This window comes from Pteropus medius, unplaced genomic scaffold (genome assembly GCF_902729225.1).
Source record: "Pteropus medius unplaced genomic scaffold, Ma_sr-lr_union100, whole genome shotgun sequence".
Taxonomy (NCBI): domain Eukaryota; kingdom Metazoa; phylum Chordata; class Mammalia; order Chiroptera; family Pteropodidae; genus Pteropus; species Pteropus medius.
In genome coordinates, this window is record NW_024354500.1 from 17923041 (window position 1) to 17944384 (window position 21344).

The 21344-nt window shown below is 34.7% G+C and overlaps 1 pseudogene; it reads right to left on the reverse strand.

Annotated features, from left to right (window-relative positions):
- Nucleotides 1-241: 241 nt before the first annotated feature.
- LOC120595043 (uncharacterized) overlaps nt 242-21344 on the reverse strand; it is a 131901-nt pseudogene continuing 110798 nt past the window's right edge.

Here is a 21344-nt window from a genome sequence, read left to right on the forward strand (position 1 = left end):
TTCATAAAAATAATAGTCCTAATTTCAGTTACTGATCACATGGTCATAGCTGGTATTTATAACTGTCTTCTTCTACTGCTCATTTTGTATTCCCTTTGTCTTCAACAAACACCTCAGCTTGTTGTGTGTTTGTTTGTTTGTTTGTTTTACCTGGTGGTATGACCCAAACTTTCATTCCTGAAGATGTGGGCTATTATAGTCTTGCCTAGACTGGAATGTTGTGGTTTTCCATTGACCTTAATCACAGAGCATGGTAATACTGAGAGATGGGAATGGGAAGCAAAAACTTTGTAGATGGTTTTGTGGGGATAATAGGGAGTGGTGCCACTCTCATTTCCACTCCTTTATTCCAAGACCCATGAATTCTGGCCATATATTGGATGCTGATTTAGAGTATATACAGCCTTTTGGAGATCCTTGCCCCAATTCTGCAAGGTATTACCACCTAGGTGGTGCTGCAACTGAGTCTTCAAGAGGCCATGACACCATTCTTTTGAACCAGCTACTTCAGAATGATGGGGAAAATAGTAAGACCAGTGAGTTCCATGAATATGGGCCCATTGCCTTACTTCTTTTTCTGTGAAGCAATTTCCTTGATCTGAGGCAACACTGTGTGGAAGACCATAATGGTGAATAAGGCATTCTATAAGTCCCTAGATAGTAGTTTTGGCCAAAGCATTGTGTACAGAAAAGGAAAATCTGTATCTAGTGTAGCTATCTATTTTAGTAAGAACAAAACTTTGCCATGGCCATGATAAAAGCAGTCCAATGTAATCAACTTACTGTCAAGTAACTGGCTGATCACCCTGGGGAATGATACTTTATCAGGAACTCAGTGTCAGTCCCTTCTGCTGGGGGACTAGGCACTCAATAATGGCCATATCCAGTTTGACCTTGGTCAGAGGAGGCCCATGTTGCTGAGCCCATGCATAAATCCTGTCCCTGCCACCATAGCCATGTTGTTCATAAGCCCATTGGGTGATGATAGGGTTGGCTAAGAAAAGAGGCTGAATCGTATCCCCAGAATGGATCATCCTATTCACTTGACAATTAAAATCTTCCTCGCTGAGGTCACTTTTCAGGGAGCATTCACATGGGACACAAACACCTTCACATTTTTTGCCCATTCAGAGATGTCTTTCCACATATCCTCCAAATTTCCTTGTAACCAATTTTCCAATCATGTTCCGTCCAATTCCCTGACCATTCATTCAGCCAAACCATTAGTCATAGGTCATGAACTGCTACATAATCACACATCTGGCCATTTCTCCTTTCAAGTAAAGTTAACAACCAGGTGTGTTGCTTGAAATTCTGCCCACTGGGAGGATTTCTCTTCGCCACTGCTCTTCGGGGATATCCTAGTAAGGGGCTTAGTGCTGCAGCTGTTCACTTTCCAGTGGTGCTTGCAGGTCATGAAGAACCTTCTCTAAATGAGGTCTTTCTTTTATTTTCCTTTGTCAACTAATCATAGAGAACTTCTCACGGGGCCATAGATGTGGTCTTAGAAAGAGAAAGCAGTATAGCAGAAGCCTAAACCATGAACATTTGGCCATGTCTTCATGTAACTTACTTGTGCCTTCAGGGCCTGCTCAGACCCAATCATGTATATACAACTTCTATTTGATGAGGGAGTGTTGCTGTGCATCTCCAACCTCATGACTTGGTGAGTTACATAACACCCAGTTCATGATGGGCAGCTCATGTTGCATAGTAACTTGGTGACCCAGGGTTAAACATTCAGTTTCTATTAAGGCCCAGTGGCAGGCCAAGGGTAATAGTTATTTGTAGATGATGGCAGAGTTTTGCTCCAAGATCCTAAGAGCCTACACTGAGATTTATCTCTAGGGGCCTGCCAAAGACTCCTTATAGCATCTACATCTGCCACTTACACTTAGAGCACTATTGGGGTCAACGGACAGAGGAACTTTATACAGTAACCTGGACCTGTCACAAAATCTTCTCTTGTTCTAGATCCAAAAAACTAGCATCTCTCTAGGTCACTCAATAAATGGGCTGGAGTAACACATCCTACTGAGGAATGTATTGCCTCCAAAATCCAAAAAGGCCCATTAGGTGTTTTGCCTTTTTTTTTAAAAAAAAAAAATGATTACTGTAGAAAGGGCTAGATGCAACAACTTATTCCCCACGTTAGAAAAGGTATGTCCCATACCACTGGATCCCTGGAAGACCCTTGAACTTTTGTGAGATATATTTCTCACTCTATGACATGCAAATATTTTACTAATAAGTCTAGAGTAGTCACAACTTCTTGCTTACTAGATCCAGTCATCAACGTAATGGACCAGTGTATTATCCTGTAGAAGAAAAAGGTGATCAAGATCCCTGCAAACTAAATTATCACATAGGGCTGAAGAATTGATATATTACTGCAGCAGGGCAGTGAATGTGTATTTCTGGCCATGCCAGCTGAAAGCAAACTGCTTTTGGTGCCTTCTGGAAGGGAGAACAAGGCATTTGCGAGGTCGATAGCTGTGTACCAGGTACCAATGAATGGGTTAATTTGCTCAAGCAATGAAATCACATCTGATACAGCAGCTACAATTGAAAACACCACATGTTTAAGGTTACAATTATCCACTGTAATTCTCTAAGATCCATCTGCCTTCTGCGTAGGCCAAATAGAACAAGTGAATGGGAATGTGGTGAGAATCACCATCTCTGCATCTTTTAGGTCCTTGATAGTGGCACTAATTTCTTCAGTCTTTCAAGGAATGCTAAATTGCTTTTGGTTTACTAGTTTTTCAGGCAGAGGAAGTTCTGGTGGCTTCTACTTGGCTTTTCCTATCATGATAGTCACAAGTAAGAAAATCAAAGCAGGGATAGTGCTCGCTGCTGAGTATACCTATTCCAATGATATGTTCTGGAACTGGGGAAGTATCCAATGGTGGGTTTAGGAACTCACTGGGCCCACTGTGGTACAGACTAGAGCTAAAACTTCTTAATCACCTGACCTCCATAAGTCTCTCCTCTGACTGGTGGACCACAGTGATATTTGGTTCTCTAGGAATCAGTGTCAGTTCAAAGTCGGTGGCCGGTAGTCCCTGAAAAGTATATTTATTTTCTTTTCCTCAAAGCACAGTTACTCTGGTAAAAGGCCATTTGTCTTTTGGTGGAAAGCTGAGATAAAGATTAACAATATACATTTTTGGTAGTGTACTGAGTTCTTCCTCAAGCGGACCCCACCACTTCTCTTTCATTCAAGGGGTTCTGGGTTGGTAAAACTGCTCAAGTTTGGGAATTGCTTGAAGGACAATGACTATCTGTTCTTACAACTCAGTTTATACTGTTGTTCACTTTACCTAGAACTTTTCTGCTTATACAGATCAAGTAAAAATTTAATAGGCTTCCTATCTGTTTCAGTTCTAGGAAAACCATGATTAAATAGTCAGCTCCATAGGTCTGTGTCAAACTATTCTGATTGCTGCTTTGATTCTGTTACCCATTCCAGTAACCATGCCCACCTTGCCTTTGGCTGTTGAGTGCCCCCACTTAACCCCTGCCACCTTGGAACCCAATTACTCCTATTGCATTTAGGTTTCCCAGTTTAGTGACTACAGTTTCTACAGAGAAGAGTAATCATTGAGTTCTTCAAAGATGGCAGGGCTCCCCTCACAAAATTATTTCTCACAATCATAGTGAAAGATATGTCTCCTGGACCCTTCCAGTGTGTGTGAATAAATTTTAAGTGACAAGTTCACACTAACATTCCAATTATCCCAAGCCTTTGAATCCCTCTCTCTATATTAAATCAAGGTAGATCCAGCATTTCCAATTTGTTCACTGTGGTCTTCTTTTTGGTCCATGTTGTACCCAAATGACCAAATTGTCTGAACTCTTTCTGATTCCCCAAGCTGCAACATTAAATGCGGAATCTCTGCTTAGTGAGTCTATATCAGTAAATTTGGCTTGATCCCATTTAATGTTACTTTATTGTTCCACAGATGGTAACTTTGCCTGTTGGCTTCTCAGCCAAGCACTTATACCAAATGTCTGGATGTTCCATGGCCCCAAAGATTAACCATTACTATATGTATAAAGTAAAAATTCTAAGTGACTAAAAAACATTCAGTTGGCATCATTTAATTGATGATATATTAGTTTCAATAACATGTGATGATCATTTGTTAGACATTGTTCTAGGTATTTGATGTGCATTTTCTATGGGGTTAAGACTACCCATAAGATTCTACCTCCCCACCCCCCGCCCGCCGCCAAAAAAAAAACTATTTTAAAGATGATGGAATTGAGGCTCAGAGTATTTAATCATCTTGCCTATGGTCTCATAGCTTGGTAGTAGCAGAGTAGAAGTAGAGTAGAAGTAGAGTAGAGTAGTAGAGCTCAAATTCAGGTCCATATGACACTACAGAGGATTCTTTGTCACATGTTTGATGGTCATTGACACTTAGAGTTTAGGATTTACAAGACTTCATTCCAGAAACTTAGAGATATATACAATTTAGATGTCTAATAGCTGAGCAAGATTTATAAAATTTGATTTGTGTGGATACTTGGGTGAAGAAACCTACTGTCTGCCCTTAGGGAAACAGATATCTTTAGGTAGATAATATATAATATGGTAAATGCCCTAAGAAAGTTATATATAGGTAGTGGTAGTAAGACTTTACTAAACAAAGAAATGGGATTGACAGGGGGAGATGATCCGAGCAGGGGAGAAACTAAAGTATCATATTCATGGTCTATTACCTTCAAATAAATTTGAAAAGTCTGGAAAGTTTAAATCTAAGACCAGGAGCAAAATTTTGTGAGACCATGTAAGGGAAATAAAGCTGGAAATAGAATATGGGGTCCAGTCATTGAGAGTCTCTTATGACAAGGTAAATAATTCTGATTTTGGTTATGAGATACATGATAGATTCCCATGTTTTACAGTAGAGAAAAATGAAAACTGGAGAGAATTAAAGTAATTGACTTCAGCCATAGACATGCTGTAGCAGAATCACATGAAGAAAACAGACATCCAGTTCTCAGCCAGACCGAGAATATGTTAAAATAGGAATACAAAGAAAATTCATTTCAATGACTTCTACCTTCTCCATATAGTAAAAGAATTGATTTCTGGTAAAATGAGTGTAAGAAGAATGAGAAGTTGACAATTTAAGGATGGAGGGGAATTCCATAAAAGAGAGGGTACCCAGGAGACACAAATATAAAATGACAAGCCACAATGAGGGTGTTAGGCAAAACTGAGGTGACAAACACTTTTAATGGGACAGTCACTTATCACTTTGGCCTCTATAATAGTTTTCCAACAGTCTTTCTCATAGTTACTCTGGAGAGCTTCTGAAAATACAGATATCAGGACCTCTTTCCTAGAGATTCAGATTTGGTACATCTGTGATGGGATCCAGGAATCTCAATTTTGAACAAGTACTGCAAGTGATGCTGATGCTGAACTTCTATAAACACTAATTAAACAATTAAACAAAAATGATTTTATAATTCAACACAGAAACAGCTGTTTGGAACCAGGTTTATGGTGTTGAGAGTCCACCAATTAGGTTTCCCCAAACATGAAGGGCAGCATTCACAATCTACTCTAACTTATAAAACTGCAATGATTAAAATAACCAATATAAACATTTACTAAATATTTCAATGCAAACAATTGTGATAAATTAGAGTAATAATTCAAGAAACTAAATGCACAATGATGTTATTAACTGCTGTTTAACAACTTAAATAAATGTAAATTGCACATTAGCTTCCCTCCTTTCCCCATCTCCATCCCATAAAATCTTCCAATCCAGCCTCTAGCCTCTAATACGTCATGCCAATGACTCTGCCTTAAAACTCATGTTTGAACACTTGTTTCTGGGTCTTCAAAGTTCATTCTGAACACTTACAAATGACCCGCTTAGAAAGCAGCAGGTTCATGGTGAAATGCATAGGTAAGCCAGAATTTGGACCCAAACCCAACAAAAGCCTGAGTCAATTGAATCAGTTCAACTGGATTTGATTCAGCCACAATTACAAATCAATGCTTTTTTTTTCCCCCTGTGGGAAGCAGAGAACTTAATTTAGCACTGTCTCCAGAGTTTTTCTGAAGATCTATGAATGGATCCAGCAAAAATATTGAACACAGAGAATTTTTGTTTTTTTGGGGGGGACATTGTCAATCTTCTGTGTCACTCTAATTATTCTCTTCATAAAGAGATTCATTACCTCCAGTGGCACTGCCTCTATGGTCTAAAGGCAAATGGAAGGTTCCAGGTCCCAAGGTATCTTCTACAGCTAGAAGTAATTAAAAGCACAAGTTCACCGGAGTGTTTCAGTTATTTAGTGCTGTGAAAAAAATTACCCCAAATTTCATGGCTTAAAACAAAATCAGTTAACTGTTCCTCACAGTGTCTGTGGGTCAAAACTTTGGACAGAGTTTGGCTGGGTGGTCTCAGGATTGAGGTCTATCAAACAAATGCAGATAGTGGGGTGGGAATGGGACTAGAGCAAGGTGTGCTATCAGTCAGAATCTCATCAGGCATCTCTCTGTCTCTTCATGTGATCTTTCAAATACAATAATTTGGGCTTCCTCACAGCATGGCTGCCTTTATTTAACTGTTTACACGATAGCTGGCTTTACTGTAAGTGAATGTCCCAAGAGAGCCAGGCAGAAGCTGCATCTCCTTTTACAACCTGATCTCTGAAGTCGCATGGCATCATTTTCATCACATCTACTGATTTAAACAATCACAAAAGCACAGTAATCTCTGGTGAGAAGAACGTTGAAACTTCTATGCATGTTTTAAAATCATTCGGTTGAGTTACCAATAATGTCTCCTGGTTCTGAGCTTCTCTGAGTGTCCATGGCTAGAAAGTGGAAAAGGGCAAAAACTCATGCATATGTGATATGCAAGTTAGTTTACATGTATGTATGTGCACCAAAAAAAACACATGTCAGGGATTAAAAGGATTTGACTATTTAAATCTAGAAATGTACATGGAGTTGTTTCCAAAGTAACTGGGGGCCAGGGGTGTGTCTCGGAGTGAGTGCATGCGCATTACAACCACATTTGTGTTTTGTCTGAGTGACGAAACCACTCTACGGTTCTCATTTAAACTCATTTCCCATGTTGTTTTATTTAAAGACTTGAAAATATTCAAAGAGAAAAGGCATGGTTTCTAAAAATTGAAAGCAGATCCTTGGTTGATGTTAAATTTTTAAATGGCAAAATAAATAGAGAAACCCACTTGATGATTAGGCATTGCTTATAAAGGAGGGTGGGGTTGAGTGAGTGAATTAAATCCACCGCCAGGAAAATTCTTTCCCGATTAGAAATAAAAGTTTATATGTTTTTCATACAGATTCCATCGTGCTTGTGCATGTCATCTTCGGAGACAAACTTACTTCTTCGACATTAAATTAAGCTGTATGTATGTGAATGATTACTGAAGTGGACTAGATAGGTTCAAGAAAAGTTATGGAAAAAGTAGAAGTGTGAAGAAAGTACGTAAGGCTTGTCTATAAGTGGTTGTGAATACATTCAAAGCTGGAGCGAAGGCTCCTACTAATGATTTTATTTCCAAACATCTCAGAGGGAGAGCTGCAAGTTCAAAACAGGGCATGTGCTCATTGGTCCCAAAGTAAGACTCAGTATGCATAAGTTTTTTCTACTCCATATTGTTCTCAGATTTGCCGTAAAGTTTACTATTATCAAGCATCTTATGAGAAAGATCCTCTGAGTCCTGTTTGGGGTAGAATGACTAACTATCCAAGCAACAGCCATTACTTGGTTTCATGGCACCTTCTCGCCCAAAATATTTCTAGTCAGGTAGGTTCAATTTTTTAATTCTTCCTAATTAGAAAACAAGTAATCTTACAGTCTGGGATGCCATTCTCTAAGTCTTCATGTAGAAATAAAAAGGTAGATTTGAGCCCCCTTGTCACTATTCTTCAAAGCAAGTGTCTTCATGACTGCCAGCACATGGATCAATTTCAATTTCAGTACAATTAATAAAGGCACAACATTTGGTTGGAATATATTCCATAATTTGGCAAGATTGCACATTTAGAAGTACATCCTACTTAGTTCTTTCCTATTTTACTCTTCTACCTGGTTACTAACACTTAGACTCTTGAGAAAGTCTTTTCATCAAATTTAAAATGCTTATAACTCTGTCATGATTTGACTCAGTTCCCTTAATGCAGGTCTTCTAGTCTCCCCAGTGTCCTAAATTTCATGATTTGAGTCATTCCTTCATGATTTTAACTGCTTTATTACTGAGATATTCCATATTCAGTGTTAAATCTTGTCCTCTAACATTTCTGTCCAGGAATTAGAATGTGTATTTTAATAAATTTTTGTCCTTTCTTGTTCAGTTCAGGATTCCCTTAGTGCCACTTCAGATTAAGTGATCTGACTACCTCATCCCTGAAAAATTCATCCTCTGCTAAAATGTCACAGAACCTTGAATTTTATCTCTAAGTACTCATTCCTTAGGGAAATTTCCCAAATTTACTTCTTACTTTTTCATAAGTATTATTGGAGTATCCTGTTGAAATAGAATTCTTGCCTTACACCAAATCTCTTTAGTCTAAATCCACAGGGAGAAATGAGAATTTATAAAACAAATGTTTCTATGTATAACAAGTATTAAGATCTGCGAAGTTTGGGAAATACAAGTTGGCAAACTTTTTTTTTTTTTAATTAGTTTCAAGTATAAAGTACATTGGTTAGACATTTATATAGTTTATAAAACAATCCTCCTAATTGCTCTTTCTTTCCTCTGGCTCCCACCTAGCCATTACATTAATGCCGACTGCATTTCCTATGCTGTGCTCCCCATCCCCATTTTCCATAATGGGCCATATAGTAAACACTACAGGTGTTGTGAGCCATGTGGTCTCTGTTGCAACTAATCAGCTAAACAGCCGTCATAGTAGCCATAGACAATATATAGCAAATAATTATGGCTGTGTTCCAATAAAACTTTCTTTACAAAAACAGATGAGCCTGGCTTTATCTATAGACTGTAAATTCCTGACTTCTGGTTTTAGGGACTACAACTCACTTATTTAGTGCTAATTTTTACCGATACTGATACCGATAAATTGTTTCCTCATTCTTTATCAATGAAGATATCAATGTTTCCATTTTTCAGGTGGGGAAATTGGAATTGAACATGTAATTCTGGAGCACAGTGTCTGGAATAAAGTGTGAAATAAATGTTGTATTGCTTTTGTGTATATATGGAGTATGGATTGGATATTTACTATAACAAGACATAAAGTTTGAAATTTCATTAATCCATCCTATATTTATTAAAGGTTTACTCTACTTAATATTTTACGCATAATTATCTGAAGACATTATTGTTAAAGACATAAAGGTGAATGAGATTATCTTGGGAACAGAACAACAGAAGTCAGATAACAAAACTCGGAGACAAATGACATATAATGGCATTTTACCAAAGCAAAAACTCTAAACTGATATTAATTTAGATTGAGATTTTTCTATCTAGCCTCATGAAACATTTATTTAGTCTTAGAGTGGAGAATTCAGTTAAATTTCCAAAATATTATTTTCTTAAAAGTATTACTCCCTGAGAATTTAATGAGCTCAACTTTGAATTAATTTATTAACATAACTACATGCAAACTCAAACTATAACTAAAAGAATTAGTGGTGAAAATAAGACTTTTTTTTCAGAATAAATACTGAGAGTTAGCTCTAGAATTGAAAATAAGATGCTTTTAGAAAAACTAAAAGATAACCAGAGAGAGAAAAAGAGAGTGAATCTTGTGATATTTTAATGAGATATATATTAATCTATTAAAAATATATTTAAAATTATGATGTATAAAGTATATTTTAAAATAAGCTACAAATATGAACTATTGAATTTATAGACACACCAAAGTTTGGACACGACTGGAAAATAAATATGCTAATCCATCTTCAAACCCATATGCATCACTTACTCAAAAGATTCATTCTAGTCTTGGATCATCTTTAAAAATTCTAAGACAAATTTCTCACGGTTTTCTTTGTGCCTCAATTTCAACTTCTGTAGAATGGAGAAAATAATTGTCCTTGTCTTACAGGGAAAAATTGTAAAGGTTGAATACATTAATACACATAAAGCTCTTGGAGCAGGGCCCCACAGATGACACAAGCTTAATATATATTACCTATTACTTAAAAAATTTTTATTTTATGCCACTTAAGTTTTTTGAAGTACTCCATGAAGAAAAGCTTCCTTGATATAAAAATAAAATTTTAGGAAGCAGATCATTTAAAATCCTCAGATTCACAAACTCATCAACACATTAAATATTCAGAAAGTGTTGAGTAAAGAAATCTAACTCACTTTATTTCTCATATTTACTTGAACACAAAAATGAGTGCAAATATTATTTATGTATTCTAAAGAACCCATGTAGGGCATTGCTGCTCTGAAGGAATTATAACTGAATAGTCTCGGAAATATAATAAACTCGATTGGCCATCTATAGCTTCAGATCTTCTGGGTCTCATCTGATCCATAGACATTGCTGCAGTTAACTCCTCTGCACAAACTTCAACCCGCTTTGTGCAAAAAGAGTATCGCCTCAGTCATGCAGTAGCTTTTCTTATTCTCTGCCCTGGGGTTTTCCTGATACACAGGATGGGATTCTCACCGGAACCCAGTCACACATGTGCAACCTTGAAGTATGTGGTAGTTATACCCTAAAGGACAATTTTCAACCCAGGGAGGATGTAGTTGACACATAACTACTTATTTTTTTTTTTCTTATAGACAGATAATTCTGGGATGTTTTATACTCTCTTGCTTGATGGTGTCAAAAGAATTCAGCATCTATTCTCACATAGTAATGATCAACAAATTACTATGTTGATTCTCTCCCACCTTCCTTCTTTCATCCTCTCAGGTCCTTCACGACCACAAATGGGATCACTTCTCAGATGACCAACCTGCATGCAAACTCTTGTCTCAGGCTCTGATGTCTGTAGAACCTTAGCTAAGACAAGGACTGATATATAGACTGATATAAGATGAGGACATACATTATATATACTATATGCTCTATACAAAATACAATGTAGATAATAAATCTTGTGAGTTCCATCTTTTGAACTCAGTACATTAGCTTTAAAGAATCATGTATGGTACAAAACTCACATTCTATATCTGATAAGGGGCGGGGAGAATAAAGAAGATACTCCCCGCCCCCAATAATGTCTTATTCCAAGGTTTACGTGTGTTGGAGTTATAAATGAAATTGTAGCTATCATTCTTACTGTTACTTTGTAGCTCCTCAGTGATAGTGACCTTTGGTAAAAAGGTATAAATTTTACAAACATAATTGCCTGTTCAATAAGAATTGTGGTCACTGATATTGTCAATAACAGAACTGGTGAGTCTATATGGTCTAAAATCTCATTTTCTTCTTAAACTCATCATGTCCTTTGGCAGGTATGTTTGTTGAGATGTGATAGAACCTAGGTTATTTTGATTTGTTAAATGATTTTAAAAATTCCTTATAAAGAATAGAGGAGAATTCACATCATAAAAAATAAATAAATAAAATTTGATAATTCAATAAATAAAATTCTTCGCCATCAGAAAAATAAATTAAAAATAAATAAAATTCTTTTCCATCAGGATAAGGGAGAAAATTAGAGATTATCTATTTTCCAAAATGAAGCACACTTCAACTTTAATCCACATTTACATTTGAATCATTTTAAGGATAGGATAAATGAGGGCCTTTTGCTTTAAATGTTGACCTTAAAATATCATATTAAATTTAAATATCATCCTCATTGATCACGTAGGAAAGCCAACATCTCATGACTTGGAATATCCTTGTGTTTGACAGAGCCATTGGAGACAGGCCCCAGACTGACTTCAGCTGGGATGGCACATGTGGATCGCTGAGTGATTCATTTCCAGATGGAAACACGTGCTAAAAGAACTACAGTTCTAACAAGAAGCAATCATGTAGAAAATTTTTCTGAAATTGTGGAAGGTCACAATGTCTGACTTGAAGTGAAACCATCATAGAACACGTCATATAGCAAAAATAAAATCAAAGCCATCTTAGTAGTTATTTTCTATAAATTTCTTTCCTTTTACTTTTAATTACTAAGTAGGGTGCTGAGTCTAAACATGGTAGTCACATAGCAAAGGAGTCTTTTTATGAAACTGAGAGGTAATGGCATTATCTTCTGAGCAATTTCACTTTAATTTTTTTTTCAGTAGCGAAAATTCAAAACTTCAAATGTCAAACTACTGGAAAGTATAAACGAACATTTTTCTTTGAAGAATTAACAATTTGGATCGCTTCAATCATATGTAAATGTTAAAGGCCACAGAATACATGATAAATATATAAAGGAAAAGCATTTGGGAAAAGTCAAAGTAAGTTGTCACATGAGAAAGGGAAAATCAAAATATATTCCCTTGATTGAAACAAATACATGTTCTGCTTTATATTGTCAGTATTTGTGTAAATATCTTATTCCTGAACCCTAAAAGAGGACCAGATAAACAGTTTATTATTGCCTACATGGCCTTCTCTCATGTAATGTAGTACATTCTCCAAATTTTTGGTTAAAATAAAATTAAATTTACAAATTCAAAGCTGTTTGAAGAAATCAAATGAAAAAATAATATGACCCTATGGTTAATTACATGCATGGGGAAAATGTGTTCTAATGTGTTCTCATATCCATTTTGGATAGTGAAGATTACAAATCTATCACTCAAGTAATAATACTATAAGAAGAAAAACAAAGATGAGAAACTGATTCTGAGTCTATCATCAAATCTGGCATCATATCATGCGATATGTAAACACATACTGTATGTTATGGTACACTAGAAGGGAGTCTATACTCAGATATATGTGTACTCTCAAGTAAAAATTCAAAGTAACCATATTTTCAGTCTTTCAGATTCCAGCTTTAGCTCAAAGTATGTGGGTTCTAACCCTATGTGGGAGAAAGATCACAGATCCTTTTTTCTTAGTAAGTCCAATTGCCCACTTTTCTTGATCACCTGTATGGTATATAATCTGTGATGGAAAATAAAATTCATCAAGAATTTCATAGCACTGTATATTCACACTTTTTAAAAGTTAATGTTAAATTGTCTTTCCTTATAGTATAGTTGAGAAAAATTTTAGAGGAATAAGAGGAAAAACTCCTGGAATAAACAACTATGTTTTGCCAAGGGGACCAACCAAGGACTTAGGACTCTCAACCAAGCACAAACATGTGATATTAAATCTCCACTGGCGTTAGCTAGTGGGTCTTGCAGGACAGAGTTCATGTGAAAACCAGCAAAGTCAAACCTTGGGGTACTTCAGCAAATAATTGAGTAGCAGTACATCCTGAATCTGCTATTTTTGGTAGTGTTAGTGTTTGTCTGGCGATAGCTTTAAATCTTAAACTCTGTTTTGTAGGAATGAATGTGCCCATATTCATTATGAAATATTTCTTTTGTGTCTTAAAATAAAAAAAGTATTTGAGTGTAGTTGCACCAAAAAGTTAATGGGGATCTTTAAGAGGAAAGGTTCATGAAACTCTTTTTGCTAACACAATTTTTTCCTTTTTTTTTTTTCTTCCATTGGTGTTTTGCTGAAAGCCCATGATTTGATGGACTGGAACAGAGAACATTTTGAAGGCTTTTAAAATTAAAGGAGGGAAAATTTCCAGGGAATCCCATTTCATTTAAATTATGACTGTAAACAGGAGTGTTCCTGCTATTCAAAGTGATAAATTGCAATTGGAATTATTTCACCTAAAACAAAATAAATTTATAAATACAACCAGTTTTTTTCAGCCAATGTCTTGATGATTATAACAATATATCCACAATGAGGATGATCTCTTTTGTTCGATGACCCAGTATTGTACTTAGAAAACAACACATGCCAGTATACAAACTTGTTAGGTATTGGTATGCTGTAGACAAACAAAATTGAAAAATAAGGCACAGATAATCTTTCTCAAATATTATTAATTTAATATTAAAAAATCAAGATTGTTTTGTGTGAATAATCAAATATACATTATCATTAAAGAACTTATGACTTCTCTGATGATTTTGGGTCATACTGATACTCTATATCCCACAGTGTTTCTTCCAGTTTAATTATGTAACACCAGACAAAGTGTTCCAGTAATATGCAAACTAACATCTAACTATAAACACAAAACACATGTTCTTACAGTATATGTCAGGAAAAGGTACATTGGTTAAGGATCAGGTCAGGGCTGAGTCTAAACTGGGAAGGCACTTTAAAGTGGGCTATAATGACAGCGTAAGGCGCTGGTGCTCCAAACACACTTTACCTCCTAGTTTTCTGTCACAGGGTAGTCACTAAGCTTCTCTATTTCTCAGTTTGATCACCTGCGAAATGGGGAAGAATTTATCAGTTTTAGATGTTTAGCCTTATATGTGAAGTCTCCAAAACTTTACAAAATAACTAAAACATTGAATGAATATATTTAGTTCAACATGATAAACATGACTGTCTGCCCTTTTACCTTAAAATTCAGTCTTCATTTTTGGTGAATTCTAAATGAATTGTTAAAAAAAAGTTTAAAGTGTGATATTTATTAAATATATAATTTATCATGTTAGGAGCTCTACTTCCCCTGCATCTTAATATTTACAATCTTAATATTTTGAGCATAGTTATATTTACAATTGGGCACATAAAAATCTTAAGCGTATCTATTAAGTCAGTGCAAAATGAAAATGGCACACTCAACATGCTAATATTTATATACCACTTAATTAGGTACTAATTTTTATTACATAAATGATTTTATTTCATTCTTGCAATAATGCCTTGCAGTGGGAAAGCTAGGTGTAACATTACATTCATCCTACTGATAAGAAAAGTGAGGATCAGAGAAATGGTGACTTGTCCAAGGATACAGAGCTATTAGATGAGAGGATCAAAATTTCAGCATGTCTTTTTTTTGTGACCATAATTTTCTAGTTGTTTAAAGTAGCCCAAGTTTAAGGTCTTGAAAAATCACATTAAACATAAAAATAATCATATTGTAGAAAAACAGACATTAAGTTGTTTTATTAAGTAACTGGCTCTTGAATTTTTTCAAATGTTTAATTGTTATGCATAACTTGATTATATTATTGATAACAATGAGGATGACATGAAATGATGGACTAAATTCTATAAAATAAATATATCATTGAGTTTATAGCATACTTGAATTTATCTGAAGAGTTTCTGTAGAGCAAATGTCTGATTATCTGGGATGAAAATTAGGCTTCTCACCATGAGTGGTACAAGTGCTGAGAAGTTCTTAAGAAGGGATTCAGAAAAAGATTATAAGTGGCAGAGAAATGGCTCTACTTCAGGGTTTTTCTGTTAGTGGTGGTGGCAAGTCCCTTTTTCACAGATGGAATTGAACAATTAATAGCATATGGCAAAGCGAGGAGAGAGGCTAAGGAGAAATCAAAGAAAGAAAAATTATCGGAACCTCATTTTTATCTTTGATATAAAAGGAACACACATCTGAAATCTGGAAAATAATGTCTATGCTGTTATGCATGTTAATAGGTTCAGAAAAACCCTAGCCAAGAAGTATATTCTGTTATGTTCTTTACTATATCTCATCTTCCTCACAGACTTAGATGGTTCAGCAAAGTAGGGCTTTTTAAAATTTTTTATTTTTTTTGGTCAAATGTTTATGCCCTTAGTTATATTCCATGTTAAATTTTTTGTTCTAATCACTAGCAGATTCAGCAAGTTTCTTAAATAGGAGACAGTTTTACAAATCTAAAGTTTTCAAGTAGTGCATGTTTGAGAAAAAGCCATTCAGGTAGTTTTTGTTTAAATGGGATAATGTTCTAAGACTTGCATACAATCCATTAGTTACTCATTATCTCCATTAATCTTTGACTGTTTAGACATTTCTGATGAAAAGATATATTTTCTTGTCATCCAATATTATTGTTGGATAAATAAGGTCAGAACAATTCATTCTTTTTATGTTGTAAAATAATATCAGTTCAAAGCAGCTAATGAACTAATTTTTAAAACATTAGATAATTTCTTCTACAATAATGTAATTTGATTATTAAAAGGATTTTCTAATGTTTAAAATATTCTCACATTACAAAAATTAAAACTTGATTGAAATAAGGATGAAAAATCCATAATTGTAATTTATAATTCAGTTGTTTCAATCTATAGGTAAGTTTCTAATTTTTCTTGTTCTGTTTTAAGATTTTGACATGTAGACATTTAAGGTAGAAACTTTACAGCAAGAGTTCGGAAGTTTGTTAACATTTTAGATATAGATCTTATTTTGGAAAACGTCTTCTAAAATTCTTTACATAGTTTTCTAACTATTTTTTTCAACAGAGAAATAAAGACACGTTTAAACTTTATTACATTCTTTATCCTCACACCCATGACTTCCAACCTCTCCTCCATCACAGCTTAGATCATAGTGTACCTCTACAATTAAATTTTCCCCAACTGAGCTCTTTCTTGACATCAGCTCTGATTACTCTGTAAATCACTTATAAAAACACCAATGTCTAGGTCCTCCCCTCTACCAACTATCAGAATCTGTTCCTAGGTGGGTCTAAGACATCATTTTGTTTGATAATCTCCTCAGATGATTTTAATGGGCAGCCAGGCTTGAAGACCCACAGCAGTTTAGCAGTGACAAAATTGTTCCCCACCAACCCATCCCTGGTCAGAGCCCAGCACACACACACACAGGTTTGGTTAAAAATAAACCATGTACCCTCTAGACCCTATCCCAGTAAACTGCTCTACTCTCAAATGCCAATATAGCAACTTAATATCTTTAACCTTAGAGAATAATAAGTTGTTTTTTTTTTTTAATATGTAAAGATAAATTCTTATAGGAGGGTCTAATTACAGGACTGCTGTCTCTCCCCTTCTCTTTAATTATTTTTAGGAGTGCAGAAGCTAGAAGAAAAAAAAGTGGGCCTTTGAAATAGACAGATGTGAACTGAAATCATAATTATACCACTGATGAGCAGCATGCTCAGGTAGATGATTTCATTGTGTTGAATTTCAGCTTCCTTAGAAGTAATATGGGGATAAATATCCCATCTACAGAGAAGATTAAAAGATTAAATAGCAATATATATGTAAACTACCTGGCACAGAAGTATTAGTTCCATTTTCTTAAAAGATCTTATACTTTAAAACAGTAATTTTTATATTGAATTTCTAGGAGCATAGGGCTCAGTGGCAGCATCTCAGGACACATGGTTGAGTTGAGCAAGAGATCTCAAGAGAAAGAGCTCTAGCTCCCTAAAGTCAAGTTCTGCCAGACACGCACCACTTTGATGTATGTTATATGGTGGCTTTTGACATGAGATGTCATATAATAAAAGAATTCTACTGAAGCAAAAAAATGCATAAAGCCACTGAGTTAAGTTATGACAGCTTGTTTTTTTCCTTCACTGTACACATAATTCACTGCAAATGCCCATGTTGAGTTATTTATTTCATTAATTATAATATTGGCTTTAAAACTTGTTTTTACATGTTAAAAAAATAATTGAGTACTCTGTACTTGGACTACAATAAAAGGTCAGTTTTAGGAAGTAACTCTTTAAAAAATTTTTTTAATTTATTTTTTGGTTGCAGTTGATATACAATATTATATCAGTTTAAAGTGTACAACACAGTGATTAGACATTTATATAATTTATGTGATGAGTAGAAGATCCACATTTTGGATGTAGATAAAGTACATAACAAATGTAGCATTGTAAAGAGTGTTAAGGAGGCAATGGAACTAAATCAATACCAAAAAGAGAATAATTGAGTAAGATAGCTTAGTCAAGATGCTCTCGTAGGACATGTAATCTTGACCTCATTTTGACTATAATAAAAATTAATGGGACCAACAGCAGTCTGGAATTTCTATAGATACCAGTCTCTTTAGTTCATCGTTTCCCAAAATAAAAAAAGGATACATGACTTTCTTGCTGTTTCTAATTTAACAAATATAATCACACATTACTATAAACATAGTTGCTTATCGTATTCATCCAAATTTCTGGAAAATATTAAGATTTATTGTCAAAGTAATGAGAACAAAAAATGTTCCCTAGCATATTTTCTGTTGGGCATTTCCTGTTGCTTTCTGCATACTTTTTATTGCAATCATTATTGCAGCTGAACCTCTTTACTATTTTTTCTCTCTCTCTTATACTTGCAGATATAGGTTTTCGTTAAGTGGCTAAAATTACCAAAGTTCATCTCTATATTCTTCATGGCTCACCCACAATGTTATCTTCCTTGGGGCATAGATCATTGGAATTTTCTGGAAATCATTTTGACATGCAGCACAAGGTTTGTGACAGTAAAGGCCATAAATGGACAATGTAACCAGAGGCAAGAAACAGCTCATCAAAATGCCAAATGAAAGCCTTGGTAGTTGAAATTTATTTGGTGTTTTGTAAACTACACAATTTGGATTCCTGCAATTCTACATGCCTCACAAGTTTTCATAGTTGTAAAGAGTGTATCTGTCACTCATCTTTTCAAAGTGACTTTTCAATAAAATTAATAAGGAAGTGAGATGCTATTGGGAGCACATTGACTCTCTAGTTCCACTTGTTTTCTGGAAGTGAAAAAAATTACATGCAACTTCTAGCAATCTTGCTCCAATGTAAGCATATTACTCTACCTCACACATGTACAACCATCTTATTTGTGGAACAAACATTGCCAAGCCAGAAGCAGGTTGATGCTTTTGGATATTATAAAATCAAGATAGCACATGACACAAACACTTCTGTTAACTTCAAGTTGACCAGACACATATTCACTTGGAAAACCAACAAGGCTAATCCCTTACTTAAATTTCTTTGATGAAAGAAAAGAAAAAAAATTTCAGTTATCTGAAAACTACTTGAAGATTAGTTTAATAAGCTTCCCTTAAAATTTTTTATAAGGCTTACTGTGTGCCAGACATTGAACTAGTCCTGGAGATTAAACAGAGGATAAGTTGTAATTTCTCTCTCAAAAATATCATAATTATGTCAACAAATGGTGTCAGAACAGTGTGATAATTGCAATAATGGACTTGGATACCATGTACTGTAATGGAGGGCATAGAAAGGGAAATGATTCATTTTTCCTGGAGAAAAACTACATGAGGTTACACAGAGGAGAGGGACTGAGCTGGGTATTGAATAATACAAAATAAAACAGGAGACATGAGAAACAAGAAAGTGAGAGAAATAGGGGTAGGTGATGCACTCAGATCAGAGGGGAGAAAGACATAAAACACTGAGGAGAGCAGTAGTATAATGAAATGTTTAAAAAAATTCAAATTGTCAATTATAGGGGAATGAAGTTTGAGACTATAAATGGCAAGAATTAAAGTTACATATGTAGGAAGATTCTTGCATGCTATGTAAATCATTCCTTTGGATACCAAAAGTATCCAAAGTTCTTATATTATATGTACCATTTGTTAAAAAATTTCCTTCACTATATGTACGTTTATTTATTTTTATAATTATATATGAACTACATGATAGTTTTTCAAAACATCTTTTTTCAGATATCTGACTTAGTTATTAATATTTCTCAAGTGTTCTTAACAGTGCTTGGCACAGAGAGGACTCAGCTGTGAAATGAATGATGTACGTTACTAAACACAGATAAAAAACATGAGTTTCAAGAAAGGGATGTGCTAAAAAGTCATTTTAAGGGGTTTGCTAATAGAGATGGCTTTCTATTGTCTTTATCTGGTATCTCATGGTACAGTATATGCTTCGAGGCTCATGTATAATGATGGCAGATGTAAATTAGTATTTCTAATAATCTTCTTGATAATGTTGAAATTTTTTGCCTAAAATCTTCTCAAATCTTCCTAGATCATCTTCTTTACCTTGTGATGTGGCTAGGAAAAGCTCGTGTTAAGGGAAGAAGGTGTTTCAGTTTTATAATATTTTTAATAGCTCTTTTATACTGACATTATTAGTGTCATCTTCAATGAATTCTTCAGGGAAATGTTCTTAAGTAACTTGCTTATTTTCTGAGGTTTTGTAAAGACGTAGTAATACAGATGATAAATTCACTTGCCGATACGTATAAACTACAGTACATTGCAATACATTGAAAGTAAATGAGTCAGGGTGTCATCATCGAACTGCACTCTGATCCTCCAACTCCTGCTTTTGAATTCTTTACGGGATCACTTATCAGTGGAACTGAAGGAGGATACTGGGGCCTACCTACATATTAAATGTCAATACAGCATAATGAATTTCTTTTTAAATATAATATATAATGCAATAAATGTAAATATTTCAATATTTTCTTCTTAAACTTGAAAGAATTGTGTCTCTTTCCCCCTTGAGGGGAATGCACCTCCATTTAGAGACCATGGTTGTGGAAATAGAAACTATGAAAAAAGATTAAGCACAGAAGTGATATCTTTAGACTTGATTGAAAGAACTGTTTTATAGCCAATTTTCTTAGGCAGCTTTAAGTATATATTTTAATTCTATCATTTTGGATGGGTTGAAAACTTTCTAATATGTACTTTAGACTCCTTTGATTTACTAATAGCTATCTTATCAGTACTTTTCTTTATGTCTTACTGTGCAGCATTATAGAGGGGTCTTTAATGTCTACTAAGTTTTTTTTTTTTTTAAAACATGAGTCTCTATATTAAGTAGCCCTATGTTATTATTCTTTTAAAATTTCTATTATTTATTTTCAGAAAATTTTAGTATTTTCTGTGTCTAGTTAGCATCATTACTGTTATCGTTATTGTTATTTTTTCCCTTCTTGACTCATCCAATTTAACACATTCAAAGGGCATGAAACTCAGATGATCAGCTTAGTAAAATTGTATCTAAAATAAGGCAAAAACTTTCTTAGTTCAGGCTGAGGAATATTCTTCTAAGCAAACTAAATATGTGACTTAATATGTGGACTTGATGATCTCTCTCTTTTCAGAGGCTTTTTTTTGTTTGTTTCCTTTGGTTTAAGTTTTAGGTGTGAGATATATTCCAGATAAACTTAAATGCCAAGCACCCAAGTTCTGGACAAATCAAGCATGACTCTACATGTTACTATTACTGTTTTATGATTTCTCTTTATAAAAATTGTTAACAATTATTTTTCATTTGTTAGGACATCTGCACACTTCTAAACTTGCTGAATGAAGCTCTAGAGAATCTTGAGTAGATCAAAAGAGGGAAAACTTTGGCCCTGACATGCAAATTGAGAACTGCTGAAAAGCAAGACAAAGAAGGAGCACTGAAAGAGAGAGGAAGAATTTATTCTGAGCAGGAGACCCTCA